Here is an 18,949-nt window from a genome sequence, read left to right as displayed (position 1 = left end):
ATGATCAGCACCTGCACAGCAGCTTGTACACTGTGGTCAGGGTTGATCCTCACAATCACCACCCTGAAGATCAACCCCACACACGCACGGGCCAATAGCAAACAAGACTCAACTACAATAGGAGAGCCCACATAAAACACACAAGGGGCATTCTGGGAGCATTGAGATCAGGTTATGAAGAAGAATGAGACATTTGAGTCCCACAGGAAACCTACCACATAAGGCCACACTATCAAGACTGGGAGTCTAATACACAGAAGCAAACACACAGAGGCAGCCAAAATGGGGAGACAATAAAACATGCCCCAAATTAAAGACCAGGAGACATTTCCATTTAAAAAGCTAAATGAAGTGGAGGAAGCAATCTACCAGATACAGAGTGGAAGATAATGGTTATAAGGATGTTAAAGGAACTCAGGGGAAGAAAGGATGAAGACAGAATTTAAACAAAGAGATAGTGAACATGAAAAGGGACATAAAAAAACATAGAAAAGAATCAGTCAAAAATAAATAATACAATATCTGAAGTCAAGAACACACTAGAAGAAATAGGTGGGTGAAGCAGAGGATTGAATCTGTGATTTGGAAGACAAGGTAGCAGAAGACACCCAATCAGAGCAGCAAAAAGGAGAAAGAATTTTTAAAAATGAGGACAGTCTAAGGGAGCTTTGGGACAACATGAAGCATAACAACATCTGCATCACAGAAGCTAAAGGAGAAAAGAAAGAGCAAGGGATCCAGAACCTTAAAAGTAATAATGACTGAAAATTCTTAATCTGGTGAAGAACAAAGCCACACAAGTCCAGGAAGTCCAGAGTCCCACAGAAGATGAACCCAAAGTGGCCCACACGAAGACACATCAAAATGAAAATGGCAAAGGTGAAAGACAGAAAGAATCTTAAAAGAGCATGAGAAAGGCAGTCAGTTACCAAGAAGGGAGCTCCCATAACACTGTTAGCTCCTTTCTCAACAGAAACATTTCAAGCCAGAAGGGACTGGCATGAAATATGCAAAGTGATGAAAAGCAAGGACCTACAACGAAGACTACTCTACCCAGCTAGGCTATCAATTAATATTGACTATTGACAGAGAAATAAAGAGCTTCCCAGTCAAAAAGTTAAAGGCGTTTGTTACCCACACAACAATATTACAAGAACTATTAAAAAAAAAAAGGAAAAAAACAAAGAGCACAGTTAAAAGTATAAAAGGCAATACATACGTATTGCCAATAACCACTTCAAATATAAATGGCTTCAATACTCCAATCCAAAGACATGGTAGCTGAGTGGATAAGAAAATAAGGCCCATATATATGCTGTCAATAAGAGACTTATCTCAGATGAAAGAGATACAGACTAAAATAAAAGTAAAGGGATGGAAAATGATATTTCATGCAAATGAGAATGAAATAAAAACCTGGGGTCGCAATAGCTATATCAAAGTAAACTTTAAAACAAAGGCTATATTAAGACACAAAGAAGGACACTACCTAATGATAAAGGGAACAATCCAATAAGAGCATATATCCCTTGCAAATATTTAGGCACTCCACATAGGAGCACCCAAATATACAAAGCAAATCTTGATGAAGAGCAAGAGACAGTAACACAGGCATAGCAGGGGATTTAACACCCCACTGACATCAATGGATAGATCTTCCAGACAAAAAATCGGAAAGGAAACAGTGGCCTTAAATTACATACTACATCAGAAGGATTTCATTGGTGTCTTCAGAACATTTTCTAGGACAGACCCTATGTCAGGACACAAAACAAGCCTCAGTAAATTTAAGACTGAAATCATATCGAGAATGTTCTCTGACCATAATGATATGAAACTAGAAATAAATCACAAGAAAGACACCGTTCTACAGGCGATGTATTACAGAACTGTACACCTGAAACCTATTTAATCTCATTAACTACTGTCACCCCAATAAATTCAATAAAAAAGAAAATTAAAATAACGAGATGCAAAACAATACTTTCTGGAGATGGATGGTGGTGATCACTTAAAAACGTCAGTATACTTAATGCTACTGAATTGTATACTTAAGTGTGGTTAAAATTGTTAATCTTATGATATCTACGTTTTGCCACAATAAAATAATGATGTATAGAATTTAAAAAACAAGAATAAAAAACTGTAAAACACAAAGGCATGGAGGATATATTTACATGTTACTAACAATGAATGAGATCAAGGGAAGAAAAAAATCAAAAGATGCCTTGAAATAAATGAACACAAGGATGGAACAACTCAAAATCTATGGACACAGAAAAAGCAGTCCTAAGGGACAAATTCCTAACATTACAGGTCTACCTCAAGAAACAGGAAAAAATCTCAAATAAGCAATCTAACTTTACACTTAGGGGAACTAGAAAAACAAAGAAAGCTCAAAGTAAGTGAAGGAAGAAATAATGAAAATCAAAGCAGAAATTAAAAAAACAGAGTCTAAAAAAAATACAAGTGATCAATGAAGCCCTAGCCAGTGTGGCTCAGTCATTATTGTTGGTTTACCCACTGAAGAGTTGTGGGTTGGATTCCTGGTTAAAGTCACATACATGAGGCAACCAAAACATCTGTCTCTCTCACATTGGTGGCTCCCTCTCTCTCTCTCTCTCTTCCACCCCCCCCCCCCGTTACCCAGTCCCCTTTCTTACTCCCTTCCATTCTCTCTAAAAATAAAGCAAAGGAAAAATATCTTCAAGTGAGGAGTAACAAAAACAACAACAAAAAGAAACCCAAGAGATAACAAGATTGAGAAACCTTTATCAGATAAAAATACTATGAAAAAATTATAGGCCAATCTCCCTGATGAACATTGATGCTAAAACCCTCAACAAAATATTAGTAAACTGGATCCAGCAATACACTGAAATGATCATACATCACGATTAAGTGGGATTTATTCCGGGGATGCAAGGTTGGGGCAATATCCCATGTTGATACAACATGTGAACAAAAGTAAGAATGAAAATCACAATGATCATGTTAATAGATGCAGAAAAAAATCAGACAAAATCCAGCACCGATTCATGATAAAATCTATCAGCAAAGTGGGAAAAGAAGGATCATGCCTAAACATAATAAAGGCCATAAATGACAAACCCACAGCAAACAGCATACTCAATGGGCAAAACCTAAAAGTGTTTCCCTTAAGATCAGGAACAGGAGAGGGTTGTCTGCTTTCACTACTCTTATTCAACGTACTGCTAGAAGATGCACCTACAGTGTTTAGGAACAAAAAAGAAATAGAAAGCATTTGTAATGGAAAAGAAAAAGTAAAACTATCAATTTTTTGCAGATGACATGATACTGTATATAGAGAACCTAAAAGATTCAACCAAAAAACTACTAGAACTGATTAACAAAGTACAGTACTGGTACAAAATAAATATCCAAAAATCAGTTGCCTTTTTGTACACCAATAATGAACTATCAAAAGGGAACTAAGAAAACAATCTCATTTACAACTGCATGAAAAAAAATCTAAAAATGAAATTAACCAAGAATGTTAAAGGCCTATAGTCCAAAAATTATGATATAGTGGAAAAAGAAGCTGAAGCCTGGCCAGTGGGGCTCACTAGTTAGAGCATAAGCTCGAGCACCAAAGGGTCAAAGGTGTGATTCCATGGTCAAGGGCACATACCTAAGTGGCAGCTGTGATCCCGAGCCTTGGTCAGGGCTCATGTGGGAGACAATTGATCACTGCATCTCTCTCACATCCAGGTTTCTCCCTCCCTCTCTCTGTCTTGCTCTATTTATCCATCCTTCCCTCCCACTCGCTCTAAAAAAGCAATGGAAAAATATCTGCAGGTGAAGATTAGCAAAAAGAAAAAAAAGTGAAGATACAAATAAGTGGAAGCATATGTCATGTTCATGGAGAGGAAGAATTAACATCATTAAAGTGTCCTACTACCCAAAGCAATCTATAGATTTAACCAATTCCTACCAAGATACCAATGGAGTCTTTCACAAAAGTCTAACAAATATTCCAAAAATTTACATGGAACCACCAAAAACCAAACCACCAACTAAACAAACAACACCCTCCCCCCAAATAGCCACAGCAGTCTTGAGAGAGCAGGACAAAGTTGGACGAATCATGCTGCCTGATACAAAACTGAATTACAAGGACATAGTAATAAAAGCAGCATGGTGCTGGCATAAAAAGACATATATATCAATGGAACTGAATAAAAAGCCCAGAAATAAACCCACCCACTTATTGTCAAATAATATTTGACAAAGGACATGAGAACATCAAATGGGGTGAAGATAATTTAGTCAATAAATGATGTTGGCAAAATTGGACAGATACATGGATAAAAAGTAAACGAGATCACCTTCTTCCACCATACACAAGGAAAAAACTCAGAATGGATTAAAGACTTAAACTGTTAGACTTAAAACCATAAAAATTCCAGAAGAAAACAGAGGAAGTAAAATCTCGGCCATTTCTCATAGCAATAGTTTTTCTGATCTATCTCCTCCGGCAAGGGAAACAAAAGAAAAATAAACCAATGGCATTATATCAAACTAAGAAATATTTTCCCGGCAAAGGAAGCCATCAACAAAATGAAAGACAGTCCACATACATGTAAAAATGGCTTAATATCCAAAATTTATGAAGAAGTTATAAAACTCAACACCAAAAACCAAACAATCCAATGAAAAACTGGGCAAAGGATCTGAATAGACCCATCTCCAAAGAGGACACAGAGATGCTAATAGACATATAAGAAGATACTCAGTGTCACTGATCATCAGAGAGATGCAAATTAAAACCACAATGACATATCACCTCACACCTGTCAGAATGGGTGCCATCAATAAATCCACAAATGAAAAGTGCTGGTGAGGATGTGGACAAAGGGAACCCTTGTGCATCACTGGTGGGAATGCATTTGGTGCAGCCACTGTGGAAAGCAGTATGGGTGTAACCTCAAAAATTATAAAATGGAATTTCTTTGCCCGGGAAGCGTGGCTCAGCATCTGAGCATCGACTTATGATCCAGGAGATCTTGGCTTGAGTCCCAGTCAGGGCACCTGCTCGGGTTGTGGGCATGATACCCAGTAGGGGGCGCACAGGAGGCAGCCAATCCATGACTTTCTCTCATCACTGATGTTTCTATCTCTCTCCCCCTCTCCCTTCCTCTCTCTGAAACCAATGAACACATTTTTCTAAAACATGGAATTTCCTTATGACATAGTAATTCCTGTTCTGGGAATATTCCCAAGAAACTAGAAACACTGATTTGAAAGAACATATGCTCCTCTATGTTCACTGCTGTGTTACGTACAGTGGCCAAGACTTGGAAGCAGCCCAAGTGCCCACCAGGAGATGGGTGGACAAAAAGGTGTGGTGCATTTACGCAATGGACTACTATGCAGCTGCAAAAAAGAAGGAAATCTTACCATCTGTGACAGCATGGGTGGACCTGGAGTGTACTATCAGAAGTGAAATAGGGCAGGCAGAGAAACAGTAATACCATAGGATTTCACTTATATGTGGAATCTAATGAACAAAATAAACTAACAAACAAAATAGGAACAGATGACACCTGTATAGAGAACCAACTGCCAGCTGTCAGAGGGAGGGTATTTGCTTGGCTGGGTGAATAAGGTGAAGCAGTTAAGCACAGAAGAAAAAACACCTGGTGGACCCAGACATCAGCCTGTGGATTACCAGAGGGAAAGGGGTGGGCCGAGGTAGAGAGTAGAGGGGGGATCAACGGTGATGGAAGGAGACCTGATGTGGGGTAGTGAACACACAATACAATATACAGATGATGTATCATAGAACTGTTCACCTGAAACCTATATGATTTTATTAACTTATGCCACCCCAATAGATTCAGTTAAAAAAACAGGAGGGACTCTGTGGCACATGCTACATCCTGGATGGATGCTGAAGACATTTTGCTCATTGAAAAAAACAGTTTCAAAAGGAAAAACACTGTGAGGTTCCACTCACAGGATGTCCCTAGTTCCATGGAGTCAGAGATAGAAGGTGAGGTGGAAGGCAGCGGGTGGGCGAGGGGATGAGAGTTGTTTAGTGGGGACAGTTTCAGTTGCAGAAGATGGGAGCAGTGATGGACATGATGGTGGTGATGGCTGCAAAACAGTATGACTGTGCTTTACACCACTGACCTGGGCACTGAAAAATAGTTAAAATGATAAATTTTATTGTGTAAAATTTATTGTGATAAAACTATCCAAAAATGAAAACCAAAAAGATCAGGCCTTACACACAGAGCCGTGGTGGGACGGGCTCAGGCTCCTTGAGCTCCTGCTCTCACGAGGCCTCTGGACACAGATACAGATATATCATTTCATTTTTGTCTAGTCAGCAAAGAGCACAGCTGAGGTTATTTTAATAGCATACATACAAGTGGATTTTTATGATCCATTCCTCATGTCCTATCAGAAAATTCCACAGTGACATTGGTGCATCCTATAGTTACTTCATACACTGTTTTTATACAACCAATAAAGGCCAGAATTTCATGACATGCTTTAAGGTCACAATATATGATAGAAAACTCGGGCTTACTTAGTAAGCCTCTGTCACTATGAGAAAGTTCAGCACAAAATATTCCTTGTATGACACTAAATATGTTAGCTGTTACTTATTAACTGGGTTTCTTGATAGATTTCTTTTTGAATTTGTAACTATTCAAAACTTTGAAGTCAATAAAAATTTTGCAACAGATAAGCTCAGCAAAAGTCAGTAGTAAACAGAGAAGGAGTTAATATTTTAATATTAGACCAAATGCAAAGTTTTTCATTTCGGTTGCTAAATCTCTTCTGATTACTAGCTTGTTGTTTTTGTTTGTTTCTTTTAAACAACTCTATTTTTAAGTTATGAAAGTTATTTAATTGAAGTTTATAAATGAGGGTGAAAACAATAAAAAAAATCCAAATGCCCCAGTAATCACATCAATATGTTCCCTTCTAAGATTTCCCATAAATATATATTTTTATATAGTTGCAATATATAAGCCTTTTGCCCCCTTTAACGTGGTATATTTTGTCTTCTTTCATGTTGCTACACCACCTTGTTATAATTTCTAATGCTTACAAAATATTCATTCATTAAATAAGCACGCATTAAAATCACCCAGTGTGAAATACTGAGAATGCATCTCTATTTCTACATAATGAGTCAATGAATTCTTCGTTCTGCTATTATTTACCTTCATTTGTATCATTTCTCGAAGTTAACAAAGTGTGACTATGGTGGCTGCATGGACTCTGAAACATGTTGCCAGATCAGTTTCTAAAGTTTTATACTGCCAATCTTGGGTTGATAGGATTACTTCCCTTGTCAGTTACTATGATCTCAGGAGATTTCCCAGGGCAAAGAGGACAGTGGGAATTCCCGTAACCAGACTCTATAAGGAGCAAATGAAACACAGGTTTCAGAGTGCAGGTTGAGAAAGAACCAGCCGACTCTTTCAGATTCCTGACAGTACAGCCTCCAAAGAGAAGCTGGTATTTTGCTTCCTTGTATTTGCATTCGGTTTCCCGAAGAAGCCTATATGTCTACCATGCTAATTTGACACACCAAGTGCCATTCCAACATTGAATGAAAAAAATGGGCAATGTAAGGTAGGGTGCAAAATTAGCAGGCTCTAAAGCAGTAACAAATATTATATGACATCAAAATACCTGACACCAATTATATTTCATGTTTTCTACTCCCAATTACAATCTCAATAAATTCTATGTAAAGGCAGAAAGTGTGCTGTACATTTTTGGATGATTCTGGTGCCTTTTTGTACCCATAATGGGTGCTGGCAACTGTAAAGTTGTTGTGCTATTATGCCTCTCGCTTATACTGCTAGTAACACTGGAAGACAAATATCAAAAACAACCAGTGAATAAAGAGCTTTTCTTGAGGGTATTAGTTGAACTCCCTCTATTTCCTATAATGGAAACTAAAGGGGGGCGGATGACCTCTAATACCACCTAGTACTAGGAAGAAGCATCAAATATATTACAGAAGCCAGAAGGAGAAAGACCACTGGGGGCCTCCAAAAGGAAAAGCCCTAACCCACCTCTGGCACTCCAGGGCAAGGCAGTGAGTAGGAAACTCCAGTGCCCCAAGCAGGGCCTCTGGGGAGCACCCAGGCTTTGGGGACCTAGGAGAAATGGCCTTGGCCACTCCTCCTCAAGCATCTGGGCAGGAACAGGAGGGCAGGGCCAGGCAGAAAGCACAGGCACCTTCTTTCTTCCTCTCCACTACCATCCCCGGCCTCTCACTCCTTCTGCATCTGGGCCTGGAAACGCATAGGCCTAGGCTAAGCCAGCAACCCCCCGACCCCAACAGCAGACAGGCGCTAATCTCAGAGAGAAGAGGAGTGAACAGCCAGCAGGTGTGAATACAGACCTCGAAATGAGGGAAACATGAGGGGTGTTCAGGGGACTGTCCTCTCCCCATTACTCTTCTAGGGTAGCAAGGATGAGGGATGGGGAGAGGAAAAATCGTCTGTTTCTTTGTTATTAAAACCAGACTCAGGAAGACACTAAATCAGCACGAGCAGAACAGAGAGCCACCACTTAAGATGGCTAGAAACGCTGTGTCCAGGCAGAAACACAATTGTCAAATTAAACACCACAACGAAGGTTAGACAGATTGTAATCTACATAAGAGATTTAGAAAACAAACTTCAACTGTCTCCCAGAAGCCACAGAAAAAGGGTAGAGAGGACAAAGTATGGGAGGAAAAATTAAGAGATAGGGATAAAGATCTAGGAAAACTGAAGGAGGAACAATCAGCGAATAAATAAATTTTCTTTGAGCTGAAAAAAATTTGAGTTTTAGTATTAAAAAAAACACAACTCACTGAACTCTGAACATTAATGAAAAAGGTCTCAAAATATCTCATGAAGTTTCTGAATTTCAGAATGAAAGATAGAAAATGATGAGGCATTCAAATGGCAGACAAAGGAGAGAGGCTTCCCAGCTTTTGAAATTAAGAAAATTAAAGAATTAAAGAAAATTAATTAAACTGGCATCAGATTGTTCCCGTGAAACACTAACTATTAGAAGAATACAAGAAAAAAGGTCTGATGGGTAAAGCTGTAACCTAAGGATTGGAAATCCAGCTGCATGTGGTGGATGCTAATGGGAAGGGGCAGGCCCACCGGCAAGGTCTGGGAGAGCACCGCCTAGCTGGCTAACAAAGGACCAAGGCATGGTAATAGGAGCACTACCTGAAGCAAAACTGCACATGTGTCAAGTCCCTGGACCAAGAAAGGCAGCCACTCCCACAGCTGTTACTTGTTGTTATGCTATATCTTGTTGGTCATTATCATGATTATCTAATACCATGGCTGTGGTCAAGAAGTTAACTTCCAATGGAGCCAAGGTCATTTGCTAACATTTTTCCCCCTCTCAAAACTGATTAAAGGGACCCAAACTATTAGATCTTTGCTCCCTCTGAAAAATAGCATATATCTCAAATCCAACAAGATATGTGTCTCTGAGTAATTTCTATTCCTCTGGGACTCAAAAATGCTAAGGGGAGATCACAGCCTTTTATTTCCATATCTGGCCCTGCAACTGAATATTTAGAGCATATTTATAATCCTGAACATTTAGAGCATGTTCAAATTCTTATAACATAGGAAGTAAAATACATAACTCCAAAAAGAGACCATTAGGAATGGATCTCAACAAAACAAACTAGCTTTTAATGAAGTTCATAAAATGGTGTTATTTCTAAGTTAGGGATTACGCTCCCTCTTTCAATTGCATTTCACATAAAGAATTTTAAGTATACTTATGTTGATGGCAACACAATTTTAATGCACTGTAGCTATTTATTATTGCATCCGATACACCTCACGGTCTTGAAAAGTAGATAGGGAAGCTGTTACTGCATTTTATAGATCTCAAACAGGCCCACACAGATTATGTAACTTGTCCAAGTTACCGCACAAGTAAATGGTACCGCACAAGAAGATGGGTCTCTAGATTTCAATTCAAAAGCTTTGCTCAGGAGCTCATGCCTCTCATGTCTCAAATTTCAAGTCTATGTCTAACTCCAGACTAAACATAGTCTGTGTTTTTCCCATTCCACAGGAGCATTGCCTAGATTGCTCCCCATTTCCCTTTCTTACAGAAGGTCCCTCATAAAGCTCAGATACTGGCAAGCCTTAGGTTCTCGGAGATTGAGTACCATGGCATCTACCAGTCAGGAGGTTGAAATGAACTGTGGACTCTCCTTTTTTTTAAAAAAAACACAACTTAAAGAAGTGTGGGGAGTCGCTGTGGCCCCAGGCACAGAGGAGCTGCCTGGGTTAGCTGCAGATGTGCTCCCCTGCTCCCTGGGAGATGTGGGTGAGCTGCTGTGGCCCCTTCACAAAGGAGCTGCCTGGGTGAGCTGCAGATGTGCTCTCCTGCTCCCTGACCCAGACCTTGAGGTACCAAGACGATACTAATTTAGCTTGCTGCCAGAAATTCTGGAAAGGCTTATTAGGAAGCTGGCCCTGGCCTGAAGGGTTAAGGGGACAGTCAAGCCACATACCAAGCCAAGGACTCAATCCTCCCCAAAAAGTTCCCATTAGAAGCCGAGACAAAGATCGTTACCAAGGTCTGAGCTCCTGCAGGAGGCAGGATGTTTACTCAGAAAGAACATTCATTCAGCCTTAAAGGAATTACTTTGTATTGGGCAAGGGGAAGGAATATGGGGCGGGGTGCTATTCAGCAAAAACAACAGCACCGGTACAAATTGAGCTTGGAAAATAAACTCGGGGCTGCAGCAGTCACGAGCTGCATGCAGTCCTCCTGATCCCATCTTTTTTCAGTGTGGCTTTTCTCCATCCTCACCCCTTCCTCAGTACCATCGACTCTGCCGGCGGGCTCTGGCAAAGAAGAAACTTTTTTTCCATTTAAGAAGAAAACATTCCTCCTTTGTAGAGAAGTTACCATTCCCCCAACTAGTTTCCATACTCTGGATTATTTTAGGTGTGTTTATCCACTTGAAAAAGGGGGTGTAAAAGAAGGAAACCTATGACATTTTCCTGAGGCCAGAATTTATAGGCAGTTCTCTTGAGCCACAGTCCACCTACGTAACTTTGACTTTCTGGTTACATATACTGTTTTAATAATCCTAGTGTTTTACTTTACGTGTATTTTAAAAAACACTCACAGCATAGAAAAAAGTCTGAACACAAAGTACGATATGGAGTTTAGAACAAAAAATGGTGAACAAGGGTCCACTGATTAAAGAACTGCTGGCCCGAAAATGTCCCAATTTTATAAGATGTATCAATAGACCGGTATTTTGCATTCCATTTTATTCCTCTATACCAGTAGCCAAATCTACTGCTTCTTGGCTCCAAATTCACCATTTTTCACTGCTGACTCTACCACTAATTGGCTGAACTCGAAGTATTTCTCCTTTGCAGTGAGCATGATGTTACACCTTATGAGTAGGGGGCACTGGAGGGGCAATGCAAGAGGACAGGGCCACCACAGGGTCTGGTGCACTAGTGTTTTTCCTGCTGCTGTGCCTGTACCAGTGACTATGGGTACAAACAATATCCAGTGGCGCTGGGCCCAGCTGTGAACCCGGAGTGACAAACCTTCAGTGCACTCAGAGCTTCTGCCTGGTGACCACCTTGCCATGGTCCTTCCGAAATGGACAGCATGCACCATCCTGCCAGCGGGCCAGATCCCAGGGCCAGGACTCCTGCCATGTTCCCACCTACCAGCTTCCGCCTGCCTTCAGCCCCAAGAGGTGTTTCCTGCTCGCCAGTCCTGGTGGTGGCTTCTCACCAGCTGGCCTCTGTTCACCTTCAACCCCAGAGCAGCATTTTCTATGGAGCAGGTCTGGCCTAGGCAACCCAACAAACTCCTGTGCCATCAACTCAGCTGTGAAGTCCACACCTTCTCCAGTGAGGTCTGGATCCCTGTTGGGGAGCTCTGTGTCTGGAATACTGGGCATCTCTGGGGAAGTGGGTCTGGTATAATAAAAGTGGGAGCACTAAATTAAAGTGTGTCTACTAAAATGTATGAGTTCTAGCTCGCCTCCCCTCCTCCCTGAATCTCTTTCCCTAATCAGCACCCAGAACGTTAGGGGAAGACACCCCCTAAGAGGAGACTGGAGGGTTATCATCCAGAAACAGACTAGCCCAAGAGAAAAGATGTATATATTATGACATTTGAAACTCCGATAATGAAGTGGTTGGGTCCCCCCTCTACTGCCCTGAAGTGAGGCCCACCAGTTAAACTCCAGCCAACAAAAGACCTTCTGATCAACTCTTAGTGCCTTGCTTTAAAATAAGAGCATTTAGAATCAACAGACAGTTGAAAAAAAGGTTCCAAAATGAGTGGATGGGAAACACCCACACACTGACACACACACCCCTCAGAGAAAAGAAAATGTATCCACAAAATTATAACCAAAGCATAAAAGAGGAAAGTTCAGAGAACAAGACAACTGTTCTTAGAAATTAGGATAGCAATAGGTTCAGTCTTGATTGTGGTGGTTACATGAACCTAGCCATGATAGAATGACATTGAACTACGTGCATAAACTATCCCAGTGTCAAATTCCTGGTTTGCATACTGTGTTATAATAGAAGACGTAGCCACTGAGAGAGGTGGGTGAAGGGAATAGGGGGCTAATATACTGCCTTTTTAACTTCCTATTAACCTATAATGACTTCAGAATAAAATGCTTTTTTAAGAGGCTACTGAGAGAGGCAGAAGGAAGGAAAAATTATAAGAAAGGTAGAGCTGAGGACATCATTTAAGAGACAAAGCAGTAACGAAGAACTGACATGCATATCTGCATAGCCAATGGGCACAGACAATAGTGTGGTGAAGGCCTGGGGGACCGGGGCTAGGAGGAGGGCGGCTGGGGGGGGGGGGGCGACTGGGGGGACATCTGGAATACTGTCAACCATAAGAAAAGAGGTAAAGCAGTAAGACAAAGCAATGACCTACAAGAGAAAAAGGTTTTAATTAAATGGGGGATCAGTTCTTGAGGCCTAACACTGACAACAGGAGTGAGGGAGAGAGAGAGAAGAGAAAAATCCTATGGAGGAAATTAACAATAAAATAATACAAGAAAGTTCCCCCAAATTTAAGAACATGAATGCCCTGCTGAAAACTGAGGAAGAAGTGTTGAGAAAAATGAATGGAAAAAGTCACAACCGCCTCACTGGGAAAGTTCAGGATGCTGGAGATGAAAAGACTCTGAAAGCTTCCAGAGGGCAAGGGAAAGAAGGAAGCTAGCTACCATGTGATGGGAACTGGAGCAGTGGGCCTTTTCACCCACAGCCCTAGAAGTGGGGAGCTAGTGGAGGGATGCCTTAAAGCTTCCAAGACGCCCGCCACCCCGAGGGAAGTCATTCTTTCAAGATGGTAGAAGAAAGTGATTTTCAAAGGCGCAAGGACTTACATTTTTTACCTCCCATACACCTTTTTGGGGGGAAGTTCCTGGAGAATGCGCTTCACCAGAAAGGGGGGAGGGAAGAAAGAGGAAGACCTGAGATCCAGTAAACAGGGGAATACACATAAACAGAGACAAAGACCCTCTATTCCTGGGGCAGAGGCACAGGGACATCTTTCCAGCAGGGAGGCAGCTGAGTAAGAGTGGTTGATTCAGGTTGGAACAGGGAGGCACAGACTCCAATCACAAGATGAAACTGAGACTACTGATCTGGCCTAAATTATGGCCCCCGCCTCCTGCCCCAATTCATATGATGAAATTCTCACCCCCAAGGTGATTGTATTAGGAGATGGGGTCTTTGGGAGGTATGAGGGTGGAGTCTTCATAAATAGTATTAGTACCTTATAAAGGAGACCCCATGGAGATCCCTAGCCCCTTCAGCCACTTGAGGACACAGAAGCCTTCAGCTGGATGAGGGTCCTCACCTGGCCATGCTGGCTCCTGATTTCAGACTCCCACTTCCAGAACTGTGAGAAGTAAATTTATGTTGTTTATAAGCCTCAGTCTCTGCTGTTTTGTCATAGCAGCCAGAATGGATTAAGACAGCTACCAACAGTGTTTGTCTATATTGAAAGGAATTTTCCAATTCTATCAGAGGTTTGTTTTTGTGCTTTTCAAGGGGGGTGGGTTAAAAAATGTATCATAAACACAACTAAGGGAATTAAAAAAATAAGGGCAATTACTGACTTTTAAGGGAAAATGGTATAATGAAATAACATCTAATTCTAGTACACACTGTGGCTTGGGCATGAGCAATACTAACACAGTCATAATCTTTTGAATACCACTTTGACTAAAACATGTGAGCAATGGGAGAGGGGGAAGTATGCACCTATAGGGTGACTGTAAGTTAATTAACATCTACCTTTGGAGGAAATCAACAGAATCTAAGATTGATAACATTAATAGCAGCACATTATTTTGAAACATAAATATTGTACTATGGATGCGGACATATAAACTGCTAGAAAATAAGAAGTTACTATTTCTTGGGGAAAGGACTTTGAGGAGGGGAGAGCTGATGGGGAGATCTCCTGCTTCTCCTAAGCCCTCTCAGTCTCTCTGATTTTTTAAACTATGTAGAGGTATTATTCTATTAAAAAAAAAAATTGACCTAAAAAAATTAAGTCCAAAGAACTTTAAATGAAAAACACTACAGGTGACCATGACTAAAATCATGAAGGTCTTGGAAACAGCACTTATGCAATGAAGGGCCACTGGAGGGTTTTAGCAAGCAAGTGACAAGATCAAAACTGTATTTGACAAAGAAATTATTGAGACAGAAAAAACAAAGGATGGAAAGAAAGAGGGAGAATTTGAAGATGAAATTTCTAGTTGCCACCACACTGGTGTGAGGAAAGAGCACTCAGGGCTCCATTTGTGGTAGGAATATCAGAAGAGCATAAATGGTGGCCACCACGAGGATGTTGCAATATCCATTTATCTGGTAGTTCTCTGACCATAAGTTAGTATTCAATACAAGGAAGGGGAAAGCCAGTCTGAATTACCGTAGTCTTCTTGTAGGACATCTTCTCACACATAGACAAAGAGCTACCCTGAGTTATGAGTCAGTTTTTCAAGAGGTTTCACCTAGTGTGTATTTTACTACATTCCAATGAGACCACCCTTGAGAAAGCTGAGCGGCCAAGTCCTGGACCTTTGGGCCAGCAAGCCACACCTTGAAAGCGATGATGCAGGGTGAAAATCACAAAGCTACACTTAGTCACACATCCTTTCATTCCCCAGGATCTGCTTACACGTTTAGGAACAGAGACAAAAGAACATCAGGTTATCTCTCTTATTTTCTTTAATAATGTGGCTACAAAAAGATGGATCAGAGAAAATAAGGTAGACAGTGTATCTGGATTTCAGGAAGACATGTGACGAAAGAACTGAATCTATTATCTCCTGCTATAAATTGATTAGAAATGAGTCCTCATTTGCAAAACAGCGGGGAAGGAGTGCCCTGTGGATGTGCATGAGAACCAGGATTCTGAGAAATAAGTATGGATCAACCAGAAAGAAGAGAGTCATACCTACCCAAATGCACTCAGGGCCAAGCCACAAACTGGAAATCAAAGTTAGGTCCAGGTTTGCCCCCAACATCCCCCCTTTACTGCTCAGATCCTCACTCCTCCAAGTGTAGTCCTGGGGCCAGCAGCAGGGGCTCCCCAGGGTGCTTGTTAGACAAGCAGGGTCCCACATCAGAACTAATGAATCAAAATCTGCATGTTAACAAGGTCCCTTGGGATACTGATGCTCATTAAAGTTTGAGAAGCACTCACTTAGAAGATGGAGAGGAATCCTTCCAGCCTTCCCCGCCCTGATGCTTCTTCAGATGCTGCCACAACCACCCTGGTGCCCCAAACTGCCAAGGCAGCAACGAGACCTTCCCAGTGGGAAAGTGGGAAGGGGGATCTGGCACCTCAGTCTCTTCTAGAAACGGACTGCAGGACAATCAAATGTTTCTTAGGAGCTTGGTTTTAGACAAAAATGTGAGCACAAGTATGAAGCACAGATTTTCCTCTAGCTTCCTATTGTATTTAAACAAAAAATACTAAACATTAATTTTAGTTGTACTTAATTGAATAATTTCTCAGGAGAATAATTCAGGGAGAGTTTAAAACTGCCTGTTTCCAAGAGCCATTACAAATTGGCATATACTGTAATGTCACTGTGCCAACCCCCAGTGTCCCTGGGGCCGTCTTCTCTCCAGATGTGTTCTGAACTCCTAGTAATAGAATGCAGGCAAAAACCATCTTACACAAAGTAGTGTTTTGAATATCCTTTTCCAATTATCTGGAATGAGATAATACATCCCTAAGTGGAAGCACTGGGTGAGGGAAGATCAGGTCTGCACTTTCTCCCTGTGAGTGCTTTTTATTAGTACAAACTAAGAGTGTCTTGAACTAGAGTAAAAGAACTCTCCTTCGCCACACTTAATCATCTGAACATCTATAAGGTTAAAAACTAGTCCATGGTCACCTGTAATTAACTGGCTGATTTTCAAAAGACTGATATTTCCTATGAATTGTACATACGAAAGGTCTGGGGTTGGAGGAGGGAGAAATGAAACTTGAGTGAAATAAATTTAAAAAACACTCTGGCAAGAGAACAGACCAAGGTGGGTGGTGTGCAGGTGTTGCTGCCTCCCTCTGTCCCCTGACCCCATCCTACCCAAATACCCTGGGCTCTGTTCCATGCTCACATGAATGGCACGGTTCTGCACTCCTCTCAGTTCCTACTTGTGATGGTGAGGACAGCCCTGCCACAGAAGCCATCCTGTTCATGACTGATTTGTTACCTCGCATCCCAAATTAAATCTGACAATAAGCAATCATTTTTTATTCTCTAACGTAAGCATGTGCAGACAAAAATTAAGTAACGGGTTTTATAGTTTTTGCTAAATTGAAGTTTCCATCTTTACCATTTCTCTAACAAATTTCCATTTAAAATTCAGGTATAAGTCAAGTGTTTCTGTACAAATCTGCCAGGGGATCCGTTCCAGTGGGACTGGCCCCCACACATCACATGCTGTAACGTGCCACATAGTAATGGCTTGCTGAGTGACAGAAGCTGTCTGCTTCCACAGATGTCATGGGGAAGCCATCTGAAACAATGTGCATAAATGCAGCCGTTCCTGGCTGTTAGCAAGATACACTTGGAAATCTTGTTCCCTAAAGTGTTCAAAGGTGGAAAGGGTTTTCTAAATAAAAGTTAATTATCGAAGTCCATGTGTTTGAGAAGCAAACACTCTCATGTTTATGCTTCACCTTGACAAAGGACGTTTAAGCATATTACCCAGAAACTTCTGAAGAAAACAAAGTCCATGTATGGTATTTATTTCATTACATTTTTTCCCTAAAATGTTTAAAAACATTTCTATCAGGGAATGTAACATGCAAAGAGAAAAGAGACTTACATGTACAGTTTAACAGACAGCAGCAAAGCAAAAATTGTATAACCATCACATGTTCACCCAGCTGGTAGTGCAACACTATACCAATCTAGGTTGTGAAAACCTAAACTCATTCACGCAACCATGAAATCCACAAACTGCACGCCATACTGTTATGTGCAAACTTAAACACTTTCCCAAGTATTACTTCCTAGCATATTTGCTCAAATAACTACCACAAGTCCTTAATTGTCACCTACCTCAGATTCAAATAAAATAACTACCTAACTCTATCATATGGACAGGGGGCACTTTCCTCCAATAAACTTACACTAGAGGCTTGTGCTCTTGGGATGCTTAACAATATATCACTTCTGCAGGGACCACGAGAAAGTGTTTCGTGGTCAGTAACACCGAGATGTGAACTTTTCTCTCTGACCTGCACCAGCCATGAGTGATGTTCCAACCGTCCCTGTAATTAACCCCTGAAATTAAGCCTCTTCCCCAAGAACAAAGGCTTCCCCCCTTGGGACCTAATGAGAGCTTTCCCAAGTACCTTGCTAACTGGCTTCAACTTCATACTGTTTCCAGATCTGAAACAAGCATTTGTTCCAGTATAAAAACACTAAAATCCCTGGTTACTGGCTACAAGATTAATGTTCTTTTAGCTCTAAGAGAAGTTTAATCCATAGCTTTGCTTTAAGAGAAACAGTTTTCAAGTAAACTTACTTTGTGAGATTCTCAGAAGCAGCTCAGCTCTTTCTAAATCACACACTGGAAAATTCCTACATTACATAGTTCAGAATAATCAATGTTAAAACAATATACAAAACAGCATCATTTCCTTACTAGGCACCATTTCTGTCAGAAGAAGAGGGATACATTTAAACCAAGATGGTAATTTAAGCCAATAATCTACAAACTTCAGTATGCAAGATGATTCATTGGAAGGTGGAAAGAAAAAATGGAAACTTCTATTCATGCACTGTATTTTTAAAAATCTCGGCCTGTTCTAATTTTAGGAGCCAAGCAAAATAGATAACAGTAGCACATATAAACTTATAAATGTAATTACAAAAGAATATTCTAGAGAGTTGCTCATTATTTTCACTAATGCAATGCACGATCTAAAAATGTTGGAGGCCATTGTGTTAACAGTGGTGTAGAGTATATGGAGAAAAATACAAGACAATGTCACCCAAGAGTCTAAAAGTTAAATATGTTTGTCATTATTCAAGAAAACATTAAATACGTCCTCATAGATAATTGAGCATTTGGTCAACTGAGTTGCGAGAGGGGTACAAACCACACAAATACATTGTCCAAAGAATGCAATAGGCAAGCGTTCACATTCGGGAAAGTGGAATGAGGGACATAAGGAGACCCTCTGTATTATGTTTGCACCTTCCCTACAAATCTAAAACCAGTTGAAAACAAAACTGGTAGATAGGAAAATAGAAATTAGTCAATCCGAAAAATAAGGAGAAGACAGTGCAGTGAGGGAAATTACCACAGCCTCAGGGACTGGGGGACAATCACAAAAGGTCAAACATGTCATGAGAGTCCCCGAAAGAGAG

Source organism: Miniopterus natalensis, chromosome 13 (assembly GCF_054644295.1).
Source record: "Miniopterus natalensis isolate mMinNat1 chromosome 13, mMinNat1.hap1, whole genome shotgun sequence".
NCBI lineage: Eukaryota > Metazoa > Chordata > Mammalia > Chiroptera > Miniopteridae > Miniopterus > Miniopterus natalensis.
This window is presented reverse-complemented; position numbering follows the sequence as displayed.